Consider the following 19,380-nt stretch of genomic DNA (forward strand, 5'->3'; position numbering starts at 1 on the left):
TGTATTGTGTGTTTTATTTATTGGGTGGCACGTGGACACGTCTGAGCACCGGATCCCATCACTGTGCGGGCCAGTTCAGTTAGACGAGTGAGGGTTATAAGTTTTTTGCGTGACTCTACTAACGGGTGCGATCATACCAGCACTAATGCACCGGATCCCATCAGAACTCCGCAGTCAAGCGTGCTTGGGCGAGAGTAGTACTAGGATGGGTGACCTCCTGGGAAGTCCTCGTGTTGCACCCCTCGTTTTACTTTTTTCAATTATTTTTTTGCCGTTATTTATTATTATTTTATTTTTTGCGCCGGTGAGGGGAAGGCTCATTCCGGCGCGCACGCGATGGCCACCTAGCGGAGCTGGGTGAGCACATTTTCGGGCTCAAAATCCATCGTTTTGACCTCCAGGCACGCCGTTTCCATGCGTACTCTACACTGAAAGCGTTTTTAAGGAGTTTTCGGCTCATTCTATTGCATTTAATCGTTGTATTGTGTGTTTTATTTATTGGGTGGCACGTGGACACGTCTGAGCACCGGATCCCATCACTGTGCGGGCCAGTTCAGTTAGACGAGTGAGGGTTATAAGTTTTTTGCGTGACTCTACTAACGGGTGCGATCATACCAGCACTAATGCACCGGATCCCATCAGAACTCCGCAGTTAAGCGTGCTTGGGCGAGAGTAGTACTAGGATGGGTGACCTCCTGGGAAGTCCTCGTGTTGCACCCCTCGTTTTACTTTTTTCAATTATTTTTTTGCCGTTATTTATTATTATTTTATTTTTTGCGCCGGTGAGGGGAAGGCTCTTTCCGGCGCGCACGCGATGGCCACCTAGCGGAGCTGGGTGAGCACATTTTCGGGCTCAAAATCCATCGTTTTGACCTCCAGGCACGCCGTTTCTATGCGTACTCTACACTGAAAGCGTTTTTAAGGAGTTTTCGGCTCATTCTATTGCAGTTAATCGTTGTATTGTGTGTTTTATTTATTGGGTGGCACGTGGACACGTTTGAGCACCGGATCCCATCACTGTGCGGGCCAGTTCAGTTAGACGAGTGAGGGTTATAAGTTTTTTGCGTGACTCTACTAACGGGTGCGATCATACCAGCACTAATGCACCGGATCCCATCAGAACTCCGCAGTCAAGCGTGCTTGGGCGAGAGTAGTACTAGGATGGGTGACCTCCTGGGAAGTCCTCGTGTTGCACCCCTCGTTTTACTTTTTTCAATTATTTTTTTGCCGTTATTTATTATTATTTTATTTTTTGCGCCGGTGAGGGGAAGGCTCTTTCCGGCGCGCACGCGATGGCCACCTAGCGGAGCTGGGTGAGCACATTTTCGGGCTCAAAATCCATCGTTTTGACCTCCAGGCACGCCGTTTCCATGCGTACTCTACACTGAAAGCGTTTTTAAGGAGTTTTCGGCTCATTCTATTTCATTTAATCGTTGTATTGTGTGTTTTATTTATTGGGTGGCACGTGGACACGTCTGAGCACCGGATCCCATCACTGTGCGGGCCAGTTCAGTTAGACGAGTGAGGGTTATAAGTTTTTTGCGTGACTCTACTAACGGGTGCGATCATACCAGCACTAATGCACCGGATCCCATCAGAACTCCGCAGTCAAGCGTGCTTGGGCGAGAGTAGTACTAGGATGGGTGACCTCCTGGGAAGTCCTCGTGTTGCACCCCTCGTTTTACTTTTTTCAATTATTTTTTTGCCGTTATTTATTATTATTTTATTTTTTGCGCCGGTGAGGGGAAGGCTCTTTCCGGCGCGCACGCGATGGCCACCTAGCGGAGCTGGGTGAGCACATTTTCGGGCTCAAAATCCATCGTTTTGACCTCCAGGCACGCCGTTTCCATGCGTACTCTACACTGAAAGCGTTTTTAAGGAGTTTTCGGCTCATTCTATTGCATTTAATCGTTGTATTGTGTGTTTTATTTATTGGGTGGCACGTGGACACGTCTGAGCACCGGATCCCATCACTGTGCGGGCCAGTTCAGTTAGACGAGTGAGGGTTATAAGTTTTTTGCGTGACTCTACTAACGGGTGCGATCATACCAGCACTAATGCACCGGATCCCATCAGAACTCCGCAGTCAAGCGTGCTTGGGCGAGAGTAGTACTAGGATGGGTGACCTCCTGGGAAGTCCTCGTGTTGCACCCCTCGTTTTACTTTTTTCAATTATTTTTTTGCCGTTATTTATTATTATTTTATTTTTTGCGCCGGTGAGGGGAAGGCTCATTCCGGCGCGCACGCGATGGCCACCTAGCGGAGCTGGGTGAGCACATTTTCGGGCTCAAAATCCATCGTTTTGACCTCCAGGCACGCCGTTTCCATGCGTACTCTACACTGAAAGCGTTTTTAAGGAGTTTTCGGCTCATTCTATTGCATTTAATCGTTGTATTGTGTGTTTTATTTATTGGGTGGCACGTGGACACGTCTGAGCACCGGATCCCATCACTGTGCGGGCCAGTTCAGTTAGACGAGTGAGGGTTATAAGTTTTTTGCGTGACTCTACTAACGGGTGCGATCATACCAGCACTAATGCACCGGATCCCATCAGAACTCCGCAGTCAAGCGTGCTTGGGCGAGAGTAGTACTAGGATGGGTGACCTCCTGGGAAGTCCTCGTGTTGCACCCCTCGTTTTACTTTTTTCAATTATTTTTTTGCCGTTATTTATTATTATTTTATTTTTTGCGCCGGTGAGGGGAAGGCTCATTCCGGCGCGCACGCGATGGCCACCTAGCGGAGCTGGGTGAGCACATTTTCGGGCTCAAAATCCATCGTTTTGACCTCCAGGCACGCCGTTTCCATGCGTACTCTACACTGAAAGCGTTTTTAAGGAGTTTTCGGCTCATTCTATTGCATTTAATCGTTGTATTGTGTGTTTTATTTATTGGGTGGCACGTGGACACGTCTGAGCACCGGATCCCATCACTGTGCGGGCCAGTTCAGTTAGACGAGTGAGGGTTATAAGTTTTTTGCGTGACTCTACTAACGGGTGCGATCATACCAGCACTAATGCACCGGATCCCATCAGAACTCCGCAGTTAAGCGTGCTTGGGCGAGAGTAGTACTAGGATGGGTGACCTCCTGGGAAGTCCTCGTGTTGCACCCCTCGTTTTACTTTTTTCAATTATTTTTTTGCCGTTATTTATTATTATTTTATTTTTTGCGCCGGTGAGGGGAAGGCTCTTTCCGGCGCGCACGCGATGGCCACCTAGCGGAGCTGGGTGAGCACATTTTCGGGCTCAAAATCCATCGTTTTGACCTCCAGGCACGCCGTTTCCATGCGTACTCTACACTGAAAGCGTTTTTAAGGAGTTTTCGGCTCATTCTATTGCATTTAATCGTTGTATTGTGTGTTTTATTTATTGGGTGGCACGTGGACACGTCTGAGCACCGGATCCCATCACTGTGCGGGCCAGTTCAGTTAGACGAGTGAGGGTTATAAGTTTTTTGCGTGACTCTACTAACGGGTGCGATCATACCAGCACTAATGCACCGGATCCCATCAGAACTCCGCAGTCAAGCGTGCTTGGGCGAGAGTAGTACTAGGATGGGTGACCTCCTGGGAAGTCCTCGTGTTGCACCCCTCGTTTTACTTTTTTCAATTATTTTTTTGCCGTTATTTATTATTATTTTATTTTTTGCGCCGGTGAGGGGAAGGCTCTTTCCGGCGCGCACGCGATGGCCACCTAGCGGAGCTGGGTGAGCACATTTTCGGGCTCAAAATCCATCGTTTTGACCTCCAGGCACGCCGTTTCCATGCGTACTCTACACTGAAAGCGTTTTTAAGGAGTTTTCGGCTCATTCTATTGCATTTAATCGTTGTATTGTGTGTTTTATTTATTGGGTGGCACGTGGACACGTCTGAGCACCGGATCCCATCACTGTGCGGGCCAGTTCAGTTAGACGAGTGAGGGTTATAAGTTTTTTGCGTGACTCTACTAACGGGTGCGATCATACCAGCACTAATGCACCGGATCCCATCAGAACTCCGCAGCTAAGCGTGCTTGGGCGAGAGTAGTACTAGGATGGGTGACCTCCTGGGAAGTCCTCGTGTTGCACCCCTCGTTTTACTTTTTTCAATTATTTTTTTGCCGTTATTTATTATTATTTTATTTTTTGCGCCGGTGAGGGGAAGGCTCATTCCGGCGCGCACGCGATGGCCACCTAGCGGAGCTGGGTGAGCACATTTTCGGGCTCAAAATCCATCGTTTTGACCTCCAGGCACGCCGTTTCCATGCGTACTCTACACTGAAAGCGTTTTTAAGGAGTTTTCGGCTCATTCTATTGCATTTAATCGTTGTATTGTGTGTTTTATTTATTGGGTGGCACGTGGACACGTCTGAGCACCGGATCCCATCACTGTGCGGGCCAGTTCAGTTAGACGAGTGAGGGTTATAAGTTTTTTGCGTGCCTCTACTAACGGGTGCGATCATACCAGCACTAATGCACCGGATCCCATCAGAACTCCGCAGTTAAGCGTGCTTGGGCGAGAGTAGTACTAGGATGGGTGACCTCCTGGGAAGTCCTCGTGTTGCACCCCTCGTTTTACTTTTTTCAATTATTTTTTTGCCGTTATTTATTATTATTTTATTTTTTGCGCCGGTGAGGGGAAGGCTCATTCCGGCGCGCACGCGATGGCCACCTAGCGGAGCTGGGTGAGCACATTTTCGGGCTCAAAATCCATCGTTTTGACCTCCAGGCACGCCGTTTCCATGCGTACTCTACACTGAAAGCGTTTTTAAGGAGTTTTCGGCTCATTCTATTGCATTTAATCGTTGTATTGTGTGTTTTATTTATTGGGTGGCACGTGGACACGTCTGAGCACCGGATCCCATCACTGTGCGGGCCAGTTCAGTTAGACGAGTGAGGGTTATAAGTTTTTTGCGTGACTCTACTAACGGGTGCGATCATACCAGCACTAATGCACCGCATCCCATCAGAACTCCGCAGTCAAGCGTGCTTGGGCGAGAGTAGTACTAGGATGGGTGACCTCCTTGGAAGTCCTCGTGTTGCACCCCTCGTTTTACTTTTTTCAATTATTTTTTTGCCGTTATTTATTATTATTTTATTTTTTGCGCCGGTGAGGGGAAGGCTCATTCCGGCGCGCACGCGATGGCCACCTAGCGGAGCTGGGTGAGCACATTTTCGGGCTCAAAATCCATCGTTTTGACCTCCAGGCACGCCGTTTCCATGCGTACTCTACACTGAAAGCGTTTTTAAGGAGTTTTCGGCTCATTCTATTGCATTTAATCGTTGTATTGTGTGTTTTATTTATTGGGTGGCACGTGGACACGTCTGAGCACCGGATCCCATCACTGTGCGGGCCAGTTCAGTTAGACGAGTGAGGGTTATAAGTTTTTTGCGTGACTCTACTAACGGGTGCGATCATACCAGCACTAATGCACCGGATCCCATCAGAACTCCGCAGCTAAGCGTGCTTGGGCGAGAGTAGTACTAGGATGGGTGACCTCCTGGGAAGTCCTCGTGTTGCACCCCTCGTTTTACTTTTTTCAATTATTTTTTTGCCGTTATTTATTATTATTTTATTTTTTGCGCCGGTGAGGGGAAGGCTCTTTCCGGCGCGCACGCGATGGCCACCTAGCGGAGCTGGGTGAGCACATTTTCGGGCTCAAAATCCATCGTTTTGACCTCCAGGCACGCCGTTTCCATGCGTACTCTACACTGAAAGCGTTTTTAAGGAGTTTTCGGCTCATTCTATTGCATTTAATCGTTGTATTGTGTGTTTTATTTATTGGGTGGCACGTGGACACGTCTGAGCACCGGATCCCATCACTGTGCGGGCCAGTTCAGTTAGACGAGTGAGGGTTATAAGTTTTTTGCGTGACTCTACTAACGGGTGCGATCATACCAGCACTAATGCACCGGATCCCATCAGAACTCCGCAGTCAAGCGTGCTTGGGCGAGAGTAGTACTAGGATGGGTGACCTCCTGGGAAGTCCTCGTGTTGCACCCCTCGTTTTACTTTTTTCAATTATTTTTTTGCCGTTATTTATTATTATTTTATTTTTTGCGCCGGTGAGGGGAAGGCTCTTTCCGGCGCGCACGCGATGGCCACCTAGCGGAGCTGGGTGAGCACATTTTCGGGCTCAAAATCCATCGTTTTGACCTCCAGGCACGCCGTTTCCATGCGTACTCTACACTGAAAGCGTTTTTAAGGAGTTTTCGGCTCATTCTATTGCATTTAATCGTTGTATTGTGTGTTTTATTTATTGGGTGGCACGTGGACACGTCTGAGCACCGGATCCCATCACTGTGCGGGCCAGTTCAGTTAGACGAGTGAGGGTTATAAGTTTTTTGCGTGACTCTACTAACGGGTGCGATCATACCAGCACTAATGCACCGGATCCCATCAGAACTCCGCAGTCAAGCGTGCTTGGGCGAGAGTAGTACTAGGATGGGTGACCTCCTGGGAAGTCCTCGTGTTGCACCCCTCGTTTTACTTTTTTCAATTATTTTTTTGCCGTTATTTATTATTATTTTATTTTTTGCGCCGGTGAGGGGAAGGCTCTTTCCGGCGCGCACGCGATGGCCACCTAGCGGAGCTGGGTGAGCACATTTTCGGGCTCAAAATCCATCGTTTTGACCTCCAGGCACGCCGTTTCCATGCGTACTCTACACTGAAAGCGTTTTTAAGGAGTTTTCGGCTCATTCTATTGCATTTAATCGTTGTATTGTGTGTTTTATTTATTGGGTGGCACGTGGACACGTCTGAGCACCGGATCCCATCACTGTGCGGGCCAGTTCAGTTAGACGAGTGAGGGTTATAAGTTTTTTGCGTGACTCTACTAACGGGTGCGATCATACCAGCACTAATGCACCGGATCCCATCAGAACTCCGCAGTTAAGCGTGCTTGGGCGAGAGTAGTACTAGGATGGGTGACCTCCTGGGAAGTCCTCGTGTTGCACCCCTCGTTTTACTTTTTTCAATTATTTTTTTGCCGTTATTTATTATTATTTTATTTTTTGCGCCGGTGAGGGGAAGGCTCTTTCCGGCGCGCACGCGATGGCCACCTAGCGGAGCTGGGTGAGCACATTTTCGGGCTCAAAATCCATCGTTTTGACCTCCAGGCACGCCGTTTCTATGCGTACTCTACACTGAAAGCGTTTTTAAGGAGTTTTCGGCTCATTCTATTGCATTTAATTGTTGTATTGTGTGTTTTATTTATTGGGTGGCACGTGGACACGTCTGAGCACCGGATCCCATCACTGTGCGGGCCAGTTCAGTTAGACGAGTGAGGGTTATAAGTTTTTTGCGTGACTCTACTAACGGGTGCGATCATACCAGCACTAATGCACCGGATCCCATCAGAACTCCGCAGTCAAGCGTGCTTGGGCGAGAGTAGTACTAGGATGGGTGACCTCCTGGGAAGTCCTCGTGTTGCACCCCTCGTTTTACTTTTTTCAATTATTTTTTTGCCGTTATTTATTATTATTTTATTTTTTGCGCCGGTGAGGGGAAGGCTCTTTCCGGCGCGCACGCGATGGCCACCTAGCGGAGCTGGGTGAGCACATTTTCGGGCTCAAAATCCATCGTTTTGACCTCCAGGCACGCCGTTTCCATGCGTACTCTACACTGAAAGCGTTTTTAAGGAGTTTTCGGCTCATCCTATTGCATTTAATCGTTGTATTGTGTGTTTTATTTATTGGGTGGCACGTGGACACGTCTGAGCACCGGATCCCATCACTGTGCGGGCCAGTTCAGTTAGACGAGTGAGGGTTCTAAGTTTTTTGCGTGACTCTACTAACGGGTGCGATCATACCAGCACTAGTGCACCGGATCCCATCAGAACTCCGCAGTTAAGCGTGCTTGGGCGAGAGTAGTACTAGGATGGGTGACCTCCTGGGAAGTCCTCGTGTTGCACCCCTCGTTTTACTTTTTTCAATTATTTTTTTGCCGTTATTTATTATTATTTTATTTTTTGCGCCGGTGAGGGGAAGGCTCTTTCCGGCGCGCACGCGATGGCCACCTAGCGGAGCTGGGTGAGCACATTTTCGGGCTCAAAATCCATCGTTTTGACCTCCAGGCACGCCGTTTCCATGCGTACTCTACACTGAAAGCGTTTTTAAGGAGTTTTCGGCTCATTCTATTGCATTTAATCGTTGTATTGTGTGTTTTATTTATTGGGTGGCACGTGGACACGTCTGAGCACCGGATCCCATCACTGTGCGGGCCAGTTCAGTTAGACGAGTGAGGGTTATAAGTTTTTTGCGTGACTCTACTAACGGGTGCGATCATACCAGCACTAATGCACCGGATCCCATCAGAACTCCGCAGTTAAGCGTGCTTGGGCGAGAGTAGTACTAGGATGGGTGACCTCCTGGGAAGTCCTCGTGTTGCACCCCTCGTTTTACTTTTTTCAATTATTTTTTTGCCGTTATTTATTATTATTTTATTTTTTGCGCCGGTGAGGGGAAGGCTCTTTCCGGCGCGCACGCGATGGCCACCTAGCGGAGCTGGGTGAGCACATTTTCGGGCTCAAAATCCATCGTTTTGACCTCCAGGCACGCCGTTTCCATGCGTACTCTACACTGAAAGCGTTTTTAAGGAGTTTTCGGCTCATTCTATTGCATTTAATCGTTGTATTGTGTGTTTTATTTATTGGGTGGCACGTGGACACGTCTGAGCACCGGATCCCATCACTGTGCGGGCCAGTTCAGTTAGACGAGTGAGGGTTATAAGTTTTTCGCGTGACTCTACTAACGGGTGCGATCATACCAGCACTAATGCACCGGATCCCATCAGAACTCCGCAGTCAAGCGTGCTTGGGCGAGAGTAGTACTAGGATGGGTGACCTCCTGGGAAGTCCTCGTGTTGCACCCCTCGTTTTACTTTTTTCAATTATTTTTTTGCCGTTATTTATTATTATTTTATTTTTTGCGCCGGTGAGGGGAAGGCTCATTCCGGCGCGCACGCGATGGCCACCTAGCGGAGCTGGGTGAGCACATTTTCGGGCTCAAAATCCATCGTTTTGACCTCCAGGCACGCCGTTTCCATGCGTACTCTACACTGAAAGCGTTTTTAAGGAGTTTTCGGCTCATTCTATTGCATTTAATCGTTGTATTGTGTGTTTTATTTATTGGGTGGCACGTGGACACGTCTGAGCACCGGATCCCATCACTGTGCGGGCCAGTTCAGTTAGACGAGTGAGGGTTATAAGTTTTTCGCGTGACTCTACTAACGGGTGCGATCATACCAGCACTAATGCACCGGATCCCATCAGAACTCCGCAGTTAAGCGTGCTTGGGCGAGAGTAGTACTAGGATGGGTGACCTCCTGGGAAGTCCTCGTGTTGCATCCCTCGTTTTACTTTTTTCAATTATTTTTTTGCCGTTATTTATTATTATTTTATTTTTTGCGCCGGTGAGGGGAAGGCTCATTCCGGCGCGCACGCGATGGCCACCTAGCGGAGCTGGGTGAGCACATTTTCGGGCTCAAAATCCATCGTTTTGACCTCCAGGCACGCCGTTTCTATGCGTACTCTACACTGAAAGCGTTTTTAAGGAGTTTTCGGCTCATTCTATTGCATTTAATCGTTGTATTGTGTGTTTTATTTATTGGGTGGCACGTGGACACGTCTGAGCACCGGATCCCATCACTGTGCGGGCCAGTTCAGTTAGACGAGTGAGGGTTATAAGTTTTTCGCGTGACTCTACTAACGGGTGCGATCATACCAGCACTAATGCACCGGATCCCATCAGAACTCCGCAGTCAAGCGTGCTTGGGCGAGAGTAGTACTAGGATGGGTGACCTCCTGGGAAGTCCTCGTGTTGCACCCCTCGTTTTACTTTTTTCAATTATTTTTTTGCCGTTATTTATTATTATTTTATTTTTTGCGCCGGTGAGGGGAAGGCTCTTTCCGGCGCGCACGCGATGGCCACCTAGCGGAGCTGGGTGAGCACATTTTCGGGCTCAAAATCCATCGTTTTGACCTCCAGGCACGCCGTTTCCATGCGTACTCTACACTGAAAGCGTTTTTAAGGAGTTTTCGGCTCATTCTATTGCATTTAATCGTTGTATTGTGTGTTTTATTTATTGGGTGGCACGTGGACACGTCTGAGCACCGGATCCCATCACTGTGCGGGCCAGTTCAGTTAGACGAGTGAGGGTTATAAGTTTTTTGCGTGACTCTACTAACGGGTGCGATCATACCAGCACTAATGCACCGGATCCCATCAGAACTCCGCAGTCAAGCGTGCTTGGGCGAGAGTAGTACTAGGATGGGTGACCTCCTGGGAAGTCCTCGTGTTGCACCCCTCGTTTTACTTTTTTCAATTATTTTTTTGCCGTTATTTATTATTATTTTATTTTTTGCGCCGGTGAGGGGAAGGCTCTTTCCGGCGCGCACGCGATGGCCACCTAGCGGAGCTGGGTGAGCACATTTTCGGGCTCAAAATCCATCGTTTTGACCTCCAGGCACGCCGTTTCCATGCGTACTCTACACTGAAAGCGTTTTTAAGGAGTTTTCGGCTCATTCTATTGCATTTAATCGTTGTATTGTGTGTTTTATTTATTGGGTGGCACGTGGACACGTCTGAGCACCGGATCCCATCACTGTGCGGGCCAGTTCAGTTAGACGAGTGAGGGTTATAAGTTTTTTGCGTGACTCTACTAACGGGTGCGATCATACCAGCACTAATGCACCGGATCCCATCAGAACTCCGCAGTTAAGCGTGCTTGGGCGAGAGTAGTACTAGGATGGGTGACCTCCTGGGAAGTCCTCGTGTTGCACCCCTCGTTTTACTTTTTTCAATTATTTTTTTGCCGTTATTTATTATTATTTTATTTTTTGCGCCGGTGAGGGGAAGGCTCTTTCCGGCGCGCACGCGATGGCCACCTAGCGGAGCTGGGTGAGCACATTTTCGGGCTCAAAATCCATCGTTTTGACCTCCAGGCACGCCGTTTCCATGCGTACTCTACACTGAAAGCGTTTTTAAGGAGTTTTCGGCTCATTCTATTGCATTTAATCGTTGTATTGTGTGTTTTATTTATTGGGTGGCACGTGGACACGTCTGAGCACCGGATCCCATCACTGTGCGGGCCAGTTCAGTTAGACGAGTGAGGGTTATAAGTTTTTTGCGTGACTCTACTAACGGGTGCGATCATACCAGCACTAATGCACCGGATCCCATCAGAACTCCGCAGCCAAGCGTGCTTGGGCGAGAGTAGTACTAGGATGGGTGACCTCCTGGGAAGTCCTCGTGTTGCACCCCTCGTTTTACTTTTTTCAATTATTTTTTTGCCGTTATTTATTATTATTTTATTTTTTGCGCCGGTGAGGGGAAGGCTCTTTCCGGCGCGCACGCGATGGCCACCTAGCGGAGCTGGGTGAGCACATTTTCGGGCTCAAAATCCATCGTTTTGACCTCCAGGCACGCCGTTTCCATGCGTACTCTACACTGAAAGCGTTTTTAAGGAGTTTTCGGCTCATTCTATTGCATTTAATCGTTGTATTGTGTGTTTTATTTATTGGGTGGCACGTCGACACGTCTGAGCACCGGATCCCATCACTGTGCGGGCCAGTTCAGTTAGACGAGTGAGGGTTATAAGTTTTTTGCGTGACTCTACTAACGGGTGCGATCATACCAGCACTAATGCACCGGATCCCATCAGAACTCCGCAGTTAAGCGTGCTTGGGCGAGAGTAGTACTAGGATGGGTGACCTCCTGGGAAGTCCTCGTGTTGCACCCCTCGTTTTACTTTTTTCAATTATTTTTTTGCCGTTATTCATTATTATTTTATTTTTTGCGCCGGTGAGGGGAAGGCTCTTTCCGGCGCGCACGCGATGGCCACCTAGCGGAGCTGGGTGAGCACATTTTCGGGCTCAAAATCCATCGTTTTGACCTCCAGGCACGCCGTTTCCATGCGTACTCTACACTGAAAGCGTTTTTAAGGAGTTTTCGGCTCATTCTATTGCATTTAATCGTTGTATTGTGTGTTTTATTTATTGGGTGGCACGTGGACACGTCTGAGCACCGGATCCCATCACTGTGCCGGCCAGTTCAGTTAGACGAGTGAGGGTTATAAGTTTTTTGCGTGACTCTACTAACGGGTGCGATCATACCAGCACTAATGCACCGGATCCCATCAGAACTCCGCAGCTAAGCGTGCTTGGGCGAGAGTAGTACTAGGATGGGTGACCTCCTGGGAAGTCCTCGTGTTGCACCCCTCGTTTTACTTTTTTCAATTATTTTTTTGCCGTTATTTATTATTATTTTATTTTTTGCGCCGGTGAGGGGAAGGCTCTTTCCGGCGCGCACGCGATGGCCACCTAGCGGAGCTGGGTGAGCACATTTTCGGGCTCAAAATCCATCGTTTTGACCTCCAGGCACGCCGTTTCTATGCGTACTCTACACTGAAAGCGTTTTTAAGGAGTTTTCGGCTCATTCTATTGCATTTAATCGTTGTATTGTGTGTTTTATTTATTGGGTGGCACGTGGACACGTCTGAGCACCGGATCCCATCACTGTGCGGGCCAGTTCAGTTAGACGAGTGAGGGTTATAAGTTTTTTGCGTGACTCTACTAACGGGTGCGATCATACCAGCACTAATGCACCGGATCCCATCAGAACTCCGCAGTCAAGCGTGCTTGGGCGAGAGTAGTACTAGGATGGGTGACCTCCTGGGAAGTCCTCGTGTTGCACCCCTCGTTTTACTTTTTTCAATTATTTTTTTGCCGTTATTTATTATTATTTTATTTTTTGCGCCGGTGAGGGGAAGGCTCATTCCGGCGCGCACGCGATGGCCACCTAGCGGAGCTGGGTGAGCACATTTTCGGGCTCAAAATCCATCGTTTTGACCTCCAGGCACGCCGTTTCCATGCGTACTCTACACTGAAAGCGTTTTTAAGGAGTTTTCGGCTCATTCTATTGCATTTAATCGTTGTATTGTGTGTTTTATTTATTGGGTGGCACGTGGACACGTCTGAGCACCGGATCCCATCACTGTGCGGGCCAGTTCAGTTAGACGAGTGAGGGTTATAAGTTTTTTGCGTGACTCTACTAACGGGTGCGATCATACCAGCACTAATGCACCGGATCCCATCAGAACTCCGCAGTTAAGCGTGCTTGGGCGAGAGTAGTACTAGGATGGGTGACCTCCTGGGAAGTCCTCGTGTTGCACCCCTCGTTTTACTTTATTCAATTATTTTTTTGCCGTTATTTATTATTATTTTATTTTTTGCGCCGGTGAGGGGAAGGCTCTTTCCGGCGCGCACGCGATGGCCACCTAGCGGAGCTGGGTGAGCACATTTTCGGGCTCAAAATCCATCGTTTTGACCTCCAGGCACGCCGTTTCCATGCGTACTCTACACTGAAAGCGTTTTTAAGGAGTTTTCGGCTCATTCTATTGCATTTAATCGTTGTATTGTGTGTTTTATTTATTGGGTGGCACGTGGACACGTCTGAGCACCGGATCCCATCACTGTGCGGGCCAGTTCAGTTAGACGAGTGAGGGTTATAAGTTTTTTGCGTGACTCTACTAACGGGTGCGATCATACCAGCACTAATGCACCGGATCCCATCAGAACTCCGCAGTTAAGCGTGCTTGGGCGAGAGTAGCACTAGGATGGGTGACCTCCTGGGAAGTCCTCGTGTTGCACCCCTCGTTTTACTTTTTTCAATTATTTTTTTGCCGTTATTCATTATTATTTTATTTTTTGCGCCGGTGAGGGGAAGGCTCTTTCCGGCGCGCACGCGATGGCCACCTAGCGGAGCTGGGTGAGCACATTTTCGGGCTCAAAATCCATCGTTTTGACCTCCAGGCACGCCGTTTCCATGCGTACTCTACACTGAAAGCGTTTTTAAGGAGTTTTCGGCTCATTCTATTGCATTTAATCGTTGTATTGTGTGTTTTATTTATTGGGTGGCACGTGGACACGTCTGAGCACCGGATCCCATCACTGTGCGGGCCAGTTCAGTTAGACGAGTGAGGGTTATAAGTTTTTTGCGTGACTCTACTAACGGGTGCGATCATACCAGCACTAATGCACCGGATCCCATCAGAACTCCGCAGTTAAGCGTGCTTGGGCGAGAGTAGTACTAGGATGGGTGACCTCCTGGGAAGTCCTCGTGTTGCACCCCTCGTTTTACTTTTTTCAATTATTTTTTTGCCGTTATTTATTATTATTTTATTTTTTGCGCCGGTGAGGGGAAGGCTCTTTCCGGCGCGCACGCGATGGCCACCTAGCGGAGCTGGGTGAGCACATTTTCGGGCTCAAAATCCATCGTTTTGACCTCCAGGCACGCCGTTTCTATGCGTACTCTACACTGAAAGCGTTTTTAAGGAGTTTTCGGCTCATTCTATTGCATTTAATCGTTGTATTGTGTGTTTTATTTATTGGGTGGCACGTGGACACGTCTGAGCACCGGATCCCATCACTGTGCGGGCCAGTTCAGTTAGACGAGTGAGGGTTATAAGTTTTTTGCGTGACTCTACTAACGGGTGCGATCATACCAGAACTAATGCACCGGATCCCATCAGAACTCCGCAGTCAAGCGTGCTTGGGCGAGAGTAGTACTAGGATGGGTGACCTCCTGGGAAGTCCTCGTGTTGCACCCCTCGTTTTACTTTTTTCAATTATTTTTTTGCCGTTATTTATTATTATTTTATTTTTTGCGCCGGTGAGGGGAAGGCTCATTCCGGCGCGCACGCGATGGCCACCTAGCGGAGCTGGGTGAGCACATTTTCGGGCTCAAAATCCATCGTTTTGACCTCCAGGCACGCCGTTTCCATGCGTACTCTACACTGAAAGCGTTTTTAAGGAGTTTTCGGCTCATTCTATTGCATTTAATCGTTGTATTGTGTGTTTTATTTATTGGGTGGCACGTGGACACGTCTGAGCACCGGATCCCATCACTGTGCGGGCCAGTTCAGTTAGACGAGTGAGGGTTATAAGTTTTTTGCGTGACTCTACTAACGGGTGCGATCATACCAGCACTAATGCACCGGATCCCATCAGAACTCCGCAGTCAAGCGTGCATGGGCGAGAGTAGTACTAGGATGGGTGACCTCCTGGGAAGTCCTCGTGTTGCACCCCTCGTTTTACTTTTTTCAATTATTTTTTTGCCGTTATTTATTATTATTTTATTTTTTGCGCCGGTGAGGGGAAGGCTCTTTCCGGCGCGCACGCGATGGCCACCTAGCGGAGCTGGGTGAGCACATTTTCGGGCTCAAAATCCATCGTTTTGACCTCCAGGCACGCCGTTTCCATGCGTACTCTACACTGAAAGCGTTTTTAAGGAGTTTTCGGCTCATTCTATTGCATTTAATCGTTGTATTGTGTGTTTTATTTATTGGGTGGCACGTGGACACGTCTGAGCACCGGATCCCATCACTGTGCGGGCCAGTTCAGTTAGACGAGTGAGGGTTATAAGTTTTTTGCGTGACTCTACTAACGGGTGCGATCATACCAGCACTAATGCACCGGATCCCATCAGAACTCCGCAGTTAAGCGTGCTTGGGCGAGAGTAGTACTAGGATGGGTGACCTCCTGGGAAGTCCTCGTGTTGCACCCCTCGTTTTACTTTTTTCAATTATTTTTTTGCCGTTATTCATTATTATTTTATTTTTTGCGCCGGTGAGGGGAAGGCTCTTTCCGGCGCGCACGCGATGGCCACCTAGCGGAGCTGGGTGAGCACATTTTCGGGCTCAAAATCCATCGTTTTGACCTCCAGGCACGCCGTTTCCATGCGTACTCTACACTGAAAGCGTTTTTAAGGAGTTTTCGGCTCATTCTATTGCATTTAATCGTTGTATTGTGTGTTTTATTTATTGGGTGGCACGTGGACACGTCTGAGCACCGGATCCCATCACTGTGCGGGCCAGTTCAGTTAGACGAGTGAGGGTTATAAGTTTTTTGCGTGACTCTACTAACGGGTGCGATCATACCAGCACTAATGCACCGGATCCCATCAGAACTCCGCAGTTAAGCGTGCTTGGGCGAGAGTAGTACTAGGATGGGTGACCTCCTGGGAAGTCCTCGTGTTGCACCCCTCGTTTTACTTTTTTCAATTATTTTTTTGCCGTTATTTATTATTATTTTATTTTTTGCGCCGGTGAGGGGAAGGCTCATTCCGGCGCGCACGCGATGGCCACCTAGCGGAGCTGGGTGAGCACATTTTCGGGCTCAAAATCCATCGTTTTGACCTCCAGGCACGCCGTTTCTATGCGTACTCTACACTGAAAGCGTTTTTAAGGAGTTTTCGGCTCATTCTATTGCATTTAATCGTTGTATTGTGTGTTTTATTTATTGGGTGGCACGTGGACACGTCTGAGCACCGGATCCCATCACTGTGCGGGCCAGTTCAGTTAGACGAGTGAGGGTTATAAGTTTTTTGCGTGACTCTACTAACGGGTGCGATCATACCAGAACTAATGCACCGGATCCCATCAGAACTCCGCAGTCAAGCGTGCTTGGGCGAGAGTAGTACTAGGATGGGTGACCTCCTGGGAAGTCCTCGTGTTGCACCCCTCGTTTTACTTTTTTCAATTATTTTTTTGCCGTTATTTATTATTATTTTATTTTTTGCGCCGGTGAGGGGAAGGCTCTTTCCGGCGCGCACGCGATGGCCACCTAGCGGAGCTGGGTGAGCACATTTTCGGGCTCAAAATCCATCGTTTTGACCTCCAGGCACGCCGTTTCCATGCGTACTCTACACTGAAAGCGTTTTTAAGGAGTTTTCGGCTCATTCTATTTCATTTAATCGTTGTATTGTGTGTTTTATTTATTGGGTGGCACGTGGACACGTCTGAGCACCGGATCCCATCACTGTGCGGGCCAGTTCAGTTAGACGAGTGAGGGTTATAAGTTTTTTGCGTGACTCTACTAACGGGTGCGATCATACCAGCACTAATGCACCGGATCCCATCAGAACTCCGCAGTCAAGCGTGCTTGGGCGAGAGTAGTACTAGGATGGGTGACCTCCTGGGAAGTCCTCGTGTTCCACCCCTCGTTTTACTTTTTTCAATTATTTTTTTGCCGTTATTTATTATTATTTTATTTTTTGCGCCGGTGAGGGGAAGGCTCTTTCCGGCGCGCACGCGATGGCCACCTAGCGGAGCTGGGTGAGCACATTTTCGGGCTCAAAATCCATCGTTTTGACCTCCAGGCACGCCGTTTCCATGCGTACTCTACACTGAAAGCGTTTTTAAGGAGTTTTCGGCTCATTCTATTGCATTTAATCGTTGTATTGTGTGTTTTATTTATTGGGTGGCACGTGGACACGTCTGAGCACCGGATCCCATCACTGTGCGGGCCAGTTCAGTTAGACGAGTGAGGGTTATAAGTTTTTTGCGTGACTCTACTAACGGGTGCGATCATACCAGCACTAATGCACCGGATCCCATCAGAACTCCGCAGTTAAGCGTGCTTGGGCGAGAGTAGTACTAGGATGGGTGACCTCCTGGGAAGTCCTCGTGTTGCACCCCTCGTTTTACTTTTTTCAATTATTTTTTTGCCGTTATTTATTATTATTTTATTTTTTGCGCCGGTGAGGGGAAGGCTCTTTCCGGCGCGCACGCGATGGCCACCTAGCGGAGCTGGGTGAGCACATTTTCGGGCTCAAAATCCATCGTTTTGACCTCCAGGCACGCCGTTTCCATGCGTACTCTACACTGAAAGCGTTTTTAAGGAGTTTTCGGCTCATTCTATTGCATTTAATCGTTGTATTGTGTGTTTTATTTATTGGGTGGCACGTGGACACGTCTGAGCACCGGATCCCATCACTGTGCGGGCCAGTTCAGTTAGACGAGTGAGGGTTATAAGTTTTTTGCGTGACTCTACTAACGGGTGCGATCATACCAGCACTAATGCACCGGATCCCATCAGAACTCCGCAGTCAAGCGTGCTTGGGCGAGAGTAGTACTAGGATGGGTGACCTCCTGGGAAGTCCTCGTGTTGCACCCCTCGTTTTACTTTTTTCAATTATTTTTTTGCCGTTATTTATTATTATTTTATTTTTTGCGCCGGTGAGGGGAAGGCTCTTTCCGGCGCGCACGCGATGGCCACCTAGCGGAGCTGGGTGAGCACATTTTCGGGCTCAAAATCCATCGTTTTGACCTCCAGGCACGCCGTTTCCATGCGTACTCTACACTGAAAGCGTTTTTAAGGAGTTTTCGGCTCATTCTATTGCATTTAATCGTTGTATTGTGTGTTTTATTTATTGGGTGGCACGTGGACACGTCTGAGCACCGGATCCCATCACTGTGCGGGCCAGTTCAGTTAGACGAGTGAGGGTTATAAGTTTTTTGCGTGACTCTACTAACGGGTGCGATCATACCAGCACTAATGCACCGGATCCCATCAGAACTCCGCAGTTAAGCGTGCTTGGGCGAGAGTAGTACTAGGATGGGTGACCTCCTGGGAAGTCCTCGTGTTGCACCCCTCGTTTTACTTTTTTCAATTATTTTTTTGCCGTTATTTATTATTATTTTATTTTTTGCGCCGGTGAGGGGAAGGCTCTTTCCGGCGCGCACGCGATGGCCACCTAGCGGAGCTGGGTGAGCACATTTTCGGGCTCAAAATCCATCGTTTTGACCTCCAGGCACGCCGTTTCCATGTTACTCTACACTGAAAGCGTTTTTAAGGAGTTTTCGGCTCATTCTATTGCATTTAATCGTTGTATTGTGTGTTTTATTTATTGGGTGGCACGTGGACACGTCTGAGCACCGGATCCCATCACTGTGCGGGCCAGTTCAGTTAGACGAGTGAGGGTTATAAGTTTTTTGCGTGACTCTACTAACGGGTGCGATCATACCAGAACTAATGCACCGGATCCCATCAGAACTCCGCAGTCAAGCGTGCTTGGGCGAGAGTAGTACTAGGATGGGTGACCTCCTGGGAAGTCCTCGTGTTGCACCCCTCGTTTTACTTTTTTCAATTATTTTTTTGCCGTTATTTATTATTATTTTATTTTTTGCGCCGGTGAGGGGAAGGCTCATTCCGGCGCGCACGCGATGGCCACCTAGCGGAGCTGGGTGAGCACATTTTCGGGCTCAAAATCCATCGTTTTGACCTCCAGGCACGCCGTTTCCATGCGTACTCTACACTGAAAGCGTTTTTAAGGAGTTTTCGGCTCATTCTATTGCATTTAATCGTTGTATTGTGTGTTTTATTTATTGGGTGGCACGTGGACACGTCTGAGCACCGGATCCCATCACTGTGCGGGCCAGTTCAGTTAGACGAGTGAGGGTTATAAGTTTTTTGCGTGACTCTACTAACGGGTGCGATCATACCAGCACTAATGCACCGGATCCCATCAGAACTCCGCAGTCAAGCGTGCTTGGGCGAGAGTAGTACTAGGATGGGTGACCTCCTGGGAAGTCCTCGTGTTCCACCCCTCGTTTTACTTTTTTCAAT

General features: G+C 48.5%; 41 non-coding genes across 41 annotated transcripts; all 41 read left to right on the forward strand.

Moving 5' to 3' along the window:
- The first annotated feature begins 123 nt into the window (after positions 1 to 123).
- Positions 124 to 242, forward strand: LOC133853406 (5S ribosomal RNA). The gene has a single exon (XR_009896508.1). It is a non-coding gene; the product is annotated as a 5S ribosomal RNA (ribosomal RNA).
- Positions 243 to 601: 359 nt separating this feature from the next.
- On the forward strand, positions 602 to 720 carry LOC133853127 (5S ribosomal RNA). The gene has a single exon (XR_009896242.1). It is a non-coding gene; the product is annotated as a 5S ribosomal RNA (ribosomal RNA).
- A 359-nt stretch (positions 721 to 1,079) lies between these two features.
- LOC133853407 (5S ribosomal RNA) lies at positions 1,080 to 1,198 on the forward strand. The gene has a single exon (XR_009896509.1). It is a non-coding gene; the product is annotated as a 5S ribosomal RNA (ribosomal RNA).
- Positions 1,199 to 1,557: 359 nt separating this feature from the next.
- LOC133853408 (5S ribosomal RNA) lies at positions 1,558 to 1,676 on the forward strand. The gene has a single exon (XR_009896510.1). It is a non-coding gene; the product is annotated as a 5S ribosomal RNA (ribosomal RNA).
- Positions 1,677 to 2,035: 359 nt separating this feature from the next.
- LOC133853409 (5S ribosomal RNA) lies at positions 2,036 to 2,154 on the forward strand. Its single transcript, XR_009896511.1, has one exon. It is a non-coding gene; the product is annotated as a 5S ribosomal RNA (ribosomal RNA).
- A 359-nt stretch (positions 2,155 to 2,513) lies between these two features.
- LOC133853410 (5S ribosomal RNA) lies at positions 2,514 to 2,632 on the forward strand. Its single transcript, XR_009896512.1, has one exon. It is a non-coding gene; the product is annotated as a 5S ribosomal RNA (ribosomal RNA).
- Positions 2,633 to 2,991: 359 nt separating this feature from the next.
- Positions 2,992 to 3,110, forward strand: LOC133853128 (5S ribosomal RNA). Its single transcript, XR_009896243.1, has one exon. It is a non-coding gene; the product is annotated as a 5S ribosomal RNA (ribosomal RNA).
- A 359-nt stretch (positions 3,111 to 3,469) lies between these two features.
- On the forward strand, positions 3,470 to 3,588 carry LOC133853411 (5S ribosomal RNA). Its single transcript, XR_009896513.1, has one exon. It is a non-coding gene; the product is annotated as a 5S ribosomal RNA (ribosomal RNA).
- A 359-nt stretch (positions 3,589 to 3,947) lies between these two features.
- Positions 3,948 to 4,066, forward strand: LOC133853346 (5S ribosomal RNA). The gene has a single exon (XR_009896450.1). It is a non-coding gene; the product is annotated as a 5S ribosomal RNA (ribosomal RNA).
- A 359-nt stretch (positions 4,067 to 4,425) lies between these two features.
- On the forward strand, positions 4,426 to 4,544 carry LOC133853129 (5S ribosomal RNA). The gene has a single exon (XR_009896244.1). It is a non-coding gene; the product is annotated as a 5S ribosomal RNA (ribosomal RNA).
- Positions 4,545 to 4,903: 359 nt separating this feature from the next.
- Positions 4,904 to 5,022, forward strand: LOC133852934 (5S ribosomal RNA). The gene has a single exon (XR_009896113.1). It is a non-coding gene; the product is annotated as a 5S ribosomal RNA (ribosomal RNA).
- Positions 5,023 to 5,381: 359 nt separating this feature from the next.
- On the forward strand, positions 5,382 to 5,500 carry LOC133853347 (5S ribosomal RNA). Its single transcript, XR_009896451.1, has one exon. It is a non-coding gene; the product is annotated as a 5S ribosomal RNA (ribosomal RNA).
- A 359-nt stretch (positions 5,501 to 5,859) lies between these two features.
- On the forward strand, positions 5,860 to 5,978 carry LOC133853412 (5S ribosomal RNA). The gene has a single exon (XR_009896514.1). It is a non-coding gene; the product is annotated as a 5S ribosomal RNA (ribosomal RNA).
- A 359-nt stretch (positions 5,979 to 6,337) lies between these two features.
- LOC133853413 (5S ribosomal RNA) lies at positions 6,338 to 6,456 on the forward strand. The gene has a single exon (XR_009896515.1). It is a non-coding gene; the product is annotated as a 5S ribosomal RNA (ribosomal RNA).
- Positions 6,457 to 6,815: 359 nt separating this feature from the next.
- On the forward strand, positions 6,816 to 6,934 carry LOC133853131 (5S ribosomal RNA). The gene has a single exon (XR_009896245.1). It is a non-coding gene; the product is annotated as a 5S ribosomal RNA (ribosomal RNA).
- A 359-nt stretch (positions 6,935 to 7,293) lies between these two features.
- Positions 7,294 to 7,412, forward strand: LOC133853414 (5S ribosomal RNA). Its single transcript, XR_009896516.1, has one exon. It is a non-coding gene; the product is annotated as a 5S ribosomal RNA (ribosomal RNA).
- Positions 7,413 to 7,771: 359 nt separating this feature from the next.
- LOC133853390 (5S ribosomal RNA) lies at positions 7,772 to 7,890 on the forward strand. The gene has a single exon (XR_009896492.1). It is a non-coding gene; the product is annotated as a 5S ribosomal RNA (ribosomal RNA).
- A 359-nt stretch (positions 7,891 to 8,249) lies between these two features.
- LOC133853132 (5S ribosomal RNA) lies at positions 8,250 to 8,368 on the forward strand. The gene has a single exon (XR_009896246.1). It is a non-coding gene; the product is annotated as a 5S ribosomal RNA (ribosomal RNA).
- Positions 8,369 to 8,727: 359 nt separating this feature from the next.
- LOC133853415 (5S ribosomal RNA) lies at positions 8,728 to 8,846 on the forward strand. Its single transcript, XR_009896517.1, has one exon. It is a non-coding gene; the product is annotated as a 5S ribosomal RNA (ribosomal RNA).
- Positions 8,847 to 9,205: 359 nt separating this feature from the next.
- On the forward strand, positions 9,206 to 9,324 carry LOC133853369 (5S ribosomal RNA). The gene has a single exon (XR_009896472.1). It is a non-coding gene; the product is annotated as a 5S ribosomal RNA (ribosomal RNA).
- Positions 9,325 to 9,683: 359 nt separating this feature from the next.
- LOC133853417 (5S ribosomal RNA) lies at positions 9,684 to 9,802 on the forward strand. The gene has a single exon (XR_009896519.1). It is a non-coding gene; the product is annotated as a 5S ribosomal RNA (ribosomal RNA).
- Positions 9,803 to 10,161: 359 nt separating this feature from the next.
- On the forward strand, positions 10,162 to 10,280 carry LOC133853419 (5S ribosomal RNA). Its single transcript, XR_009896520.1, has one exon. It is a non-coding gene; the product is annotated as a 5S ribosomal RNA (ribosomal RNA).
- Positions 10,281 to 10,639: 359 nt separating this feature from the next.
- Positions 10,640 to 10,758, forward strand: LOC133853133 (5S ribosomal RNA). The gene has a single exon (XR_009896247.1). It is a non-coding gene; the product is annotated as a 5S ribosomal RNA (ribosomal RNA).
- Positions 10,759 to 11,117: 359 nt separating this feature from the next.
- On the forward strand, positions 11,118 to 11,236 carry LOC133853471 (5S ribosomal RNA). The gene has a single exon (XR_009896572.1). It is a non-coding gene; the product is annotated as a 5S ribosomal RNA (ribosomal RNA).
- Positions 11,237 to 11,595: 359 nt separating this feature from the next.
- Positions 11,596 to 11,714, forward strand: LOC133853134 (5S ribosomal RNA). The gene has a single exon (XR_009896248.1). It is a non-coding gene; the product is annotated as a 5S ribosomal RNA (ribosomal RNA).
- A 359-nt stretch (positions 11,715 to 12,073) lies between these two features.
- On the forward strand, positions 12,074 to 12,192 carry LOC133853349 (5S ribosomal RNA). The gene has a single exon (XR_009896453.1). It is a non-coding gene; the product is annotated as a 5S ribosomal RNA (ribosomal RNA).
- Positions 12,193 to 12,551: 359 nt separating this feature from the next.
- On the forward strand, positions 12,552 to 12,670 carry LOC133853420 (5S ribosomal RNA). Its single transcript, XR_009896521.1, has one exon. It is a non-coding gene; the product is annotated as a 5S ribosomal RNA (ribosomal RNA).
- A 359-nt stretch (positions 12,671 to 13,029) lies between these two features.
- Positions 13,030 to 13,148, forward strand: LOC133853135 (5S ribosomal RNA). Its single transcript, XR_009896249.1, has one exon. It is a non-coding gene; the product is annotated as a 5S ribosomal RNA (ribosomal RNA).
- Positions 13,149 to 13,507: 359 nt separating this feature from the next.
- Positions 13,508 to 13,626, forward strand: LOC133852811 (5S ribosomal RNA). The gene has a single exon (XR_009895997.1). It is a non-coding gene; the product is annotated as a 5S ribosomal RNA (ribosomal RNA).
- A 359-nt stretch (positions 13,627 to 13,985) lies between these two features.
- Positions 13,986 to 14,104, forward strand: LOC133853136 (5S ribosomal RNA). The gene has a single exon (XR_009896250.1). It is a non-coding gene; the product is annotated as a 5S ribosomal RNA (ribosomal RNA).
- A 359-nt stretch (positions 14,105 to 14,463) lies between these two features.
- Positions 14,464 to 14,582, forward strand: LOC133852821 (5S ribosomal RNA). The gene has a single exon (XR_009896006.1). It is a non-coding gene; the product is annotated as a 5S ribosomal RNA (ribosomal RNA).
- A 359-nt stretch (positions 14,583 to 14,941) lies between these two features.
- LOC133853512 (5S ribosomal RNA) lies at positions 14,942 to 15,060 on the forward strand. The gene has a single exon (XR_009896613.1). It is a non-coding gene; the product is annotated as a 5S ribosomal RNA (ribosomal RNA).
- A 359-nt stretch (positions 15,061 to 15,419) lies between these two features.
- On the forward strand, positions 15,420 to 15,538 carry LOC133853137 (5S ribosomal RNA). Its single transcript, XR_009896251.1, has one exon. It is a non-coding gene; the product is annotated as a 5S ribosomal RNA (ribosomal RNA).
- Positions 15,539 to 15,897: 359 nt separating this feature from the next.
- Positions 15,898 to 16,016, forward strand: LOC133853139 (5S ribosomal RNA). Its single transcript, XR_009896253.1, has one exon. It is a non-coding gene; the product is annotated as a 5S ribosomal RNA (ribosomal RNA).
- Positions 16,017 to 16,375: 359 nt separating this feature from the next.
- On the forward strand, positions 16,376 to 16,494 carry LOC133852822 (5S ribosomal RNA). The gene has a single exon (XR_009896007.1). It is a non-coding gene; the product is annotated as a 5S ribosomal RNA (ribosomal RNA).
- Positions 16,495 to 16,853: 359 nt separating this feature from the next.
- On the forward strand, positions 16,854 to 16,972 carry LOC133852870 (5S ribosomal RNA). The gene has a single exon (XR_009896053.1). It is a non-coding gene; the product is annotated as a 5S ribosomal RNA (ribosomal RNA).
- Positions 16,973 to 17,331: 359 nt separating this feature from the next.
- LOC133853140 (5S ribosomal RNA) lies at positions 17,332 to 17,450 on the forward strand. The gene has a single exon (XR_009896254.1). It is a non-coding gene; the product is annotated as a 5S ribosomal RNA (ribosomal RNA).
- Positions 17,451 to 17,809: 359 nt separating this feature from the next.
- Positions 17,810 to 17,928, forward strand: LOC133853421 (5S ribosomal RNA). Its single transcript, XR_009896522.1, has one exon. It is a non-coding gene; the product is annotated as a 5S ribosomal RNA (ribosomal RNA).
- A 359-nt stretch (positions 17,929 to 18,287) lies between these two features.
- LOC133853141 (5S ribosomal RNA) lies at positions 18,288 to 18,406 on the forward strand. The gene has a single exon (XR_009896255.1). It is a non-coding gene; the product is annotated as a 5S ribosomal RNA (ribosomal RNA).
- Positions 18,407 to 18,764: 358 nt separating this feature from the next.
- On the forward strand, positions 18,765 to 18,883 carry LOC133852823 (5S ribosomal RNA). Its single transcript, XR_009896008.1, has one exon. It is a non-coding gene; the product is annotated as a 5S ribosomal RNA (ribosomal RNA).
- A 359-nt stretch (positions 18,884 to 19,242) lies between these two features.
- Positions 19,243 to 19,361, forward strand: LOC133852872 (5S ribosomal RNA). The gene has a single exon (XR_009896055.1). It is a non-coding gene; the product is annotated as a 5S ribosomal RNA (ribosomal RNA).
- Positions 19,362 to 19,380: the final 19 nt, after the last annotated feature.

This window comes from Alnus glutinosa, chromosome 12, assembly GCF_958979055.1.
Source record: "Alnus glutinosa chromosome 12, dhAlnGlut1.1, whole genome shotgun sequence".
Lineage (NCBI taxonomy): Eukaryota > Viridiplantae > Streptophyta > Magnoliopsida > Fagales > Betulaceae > Alnus > Alnus glutinosa.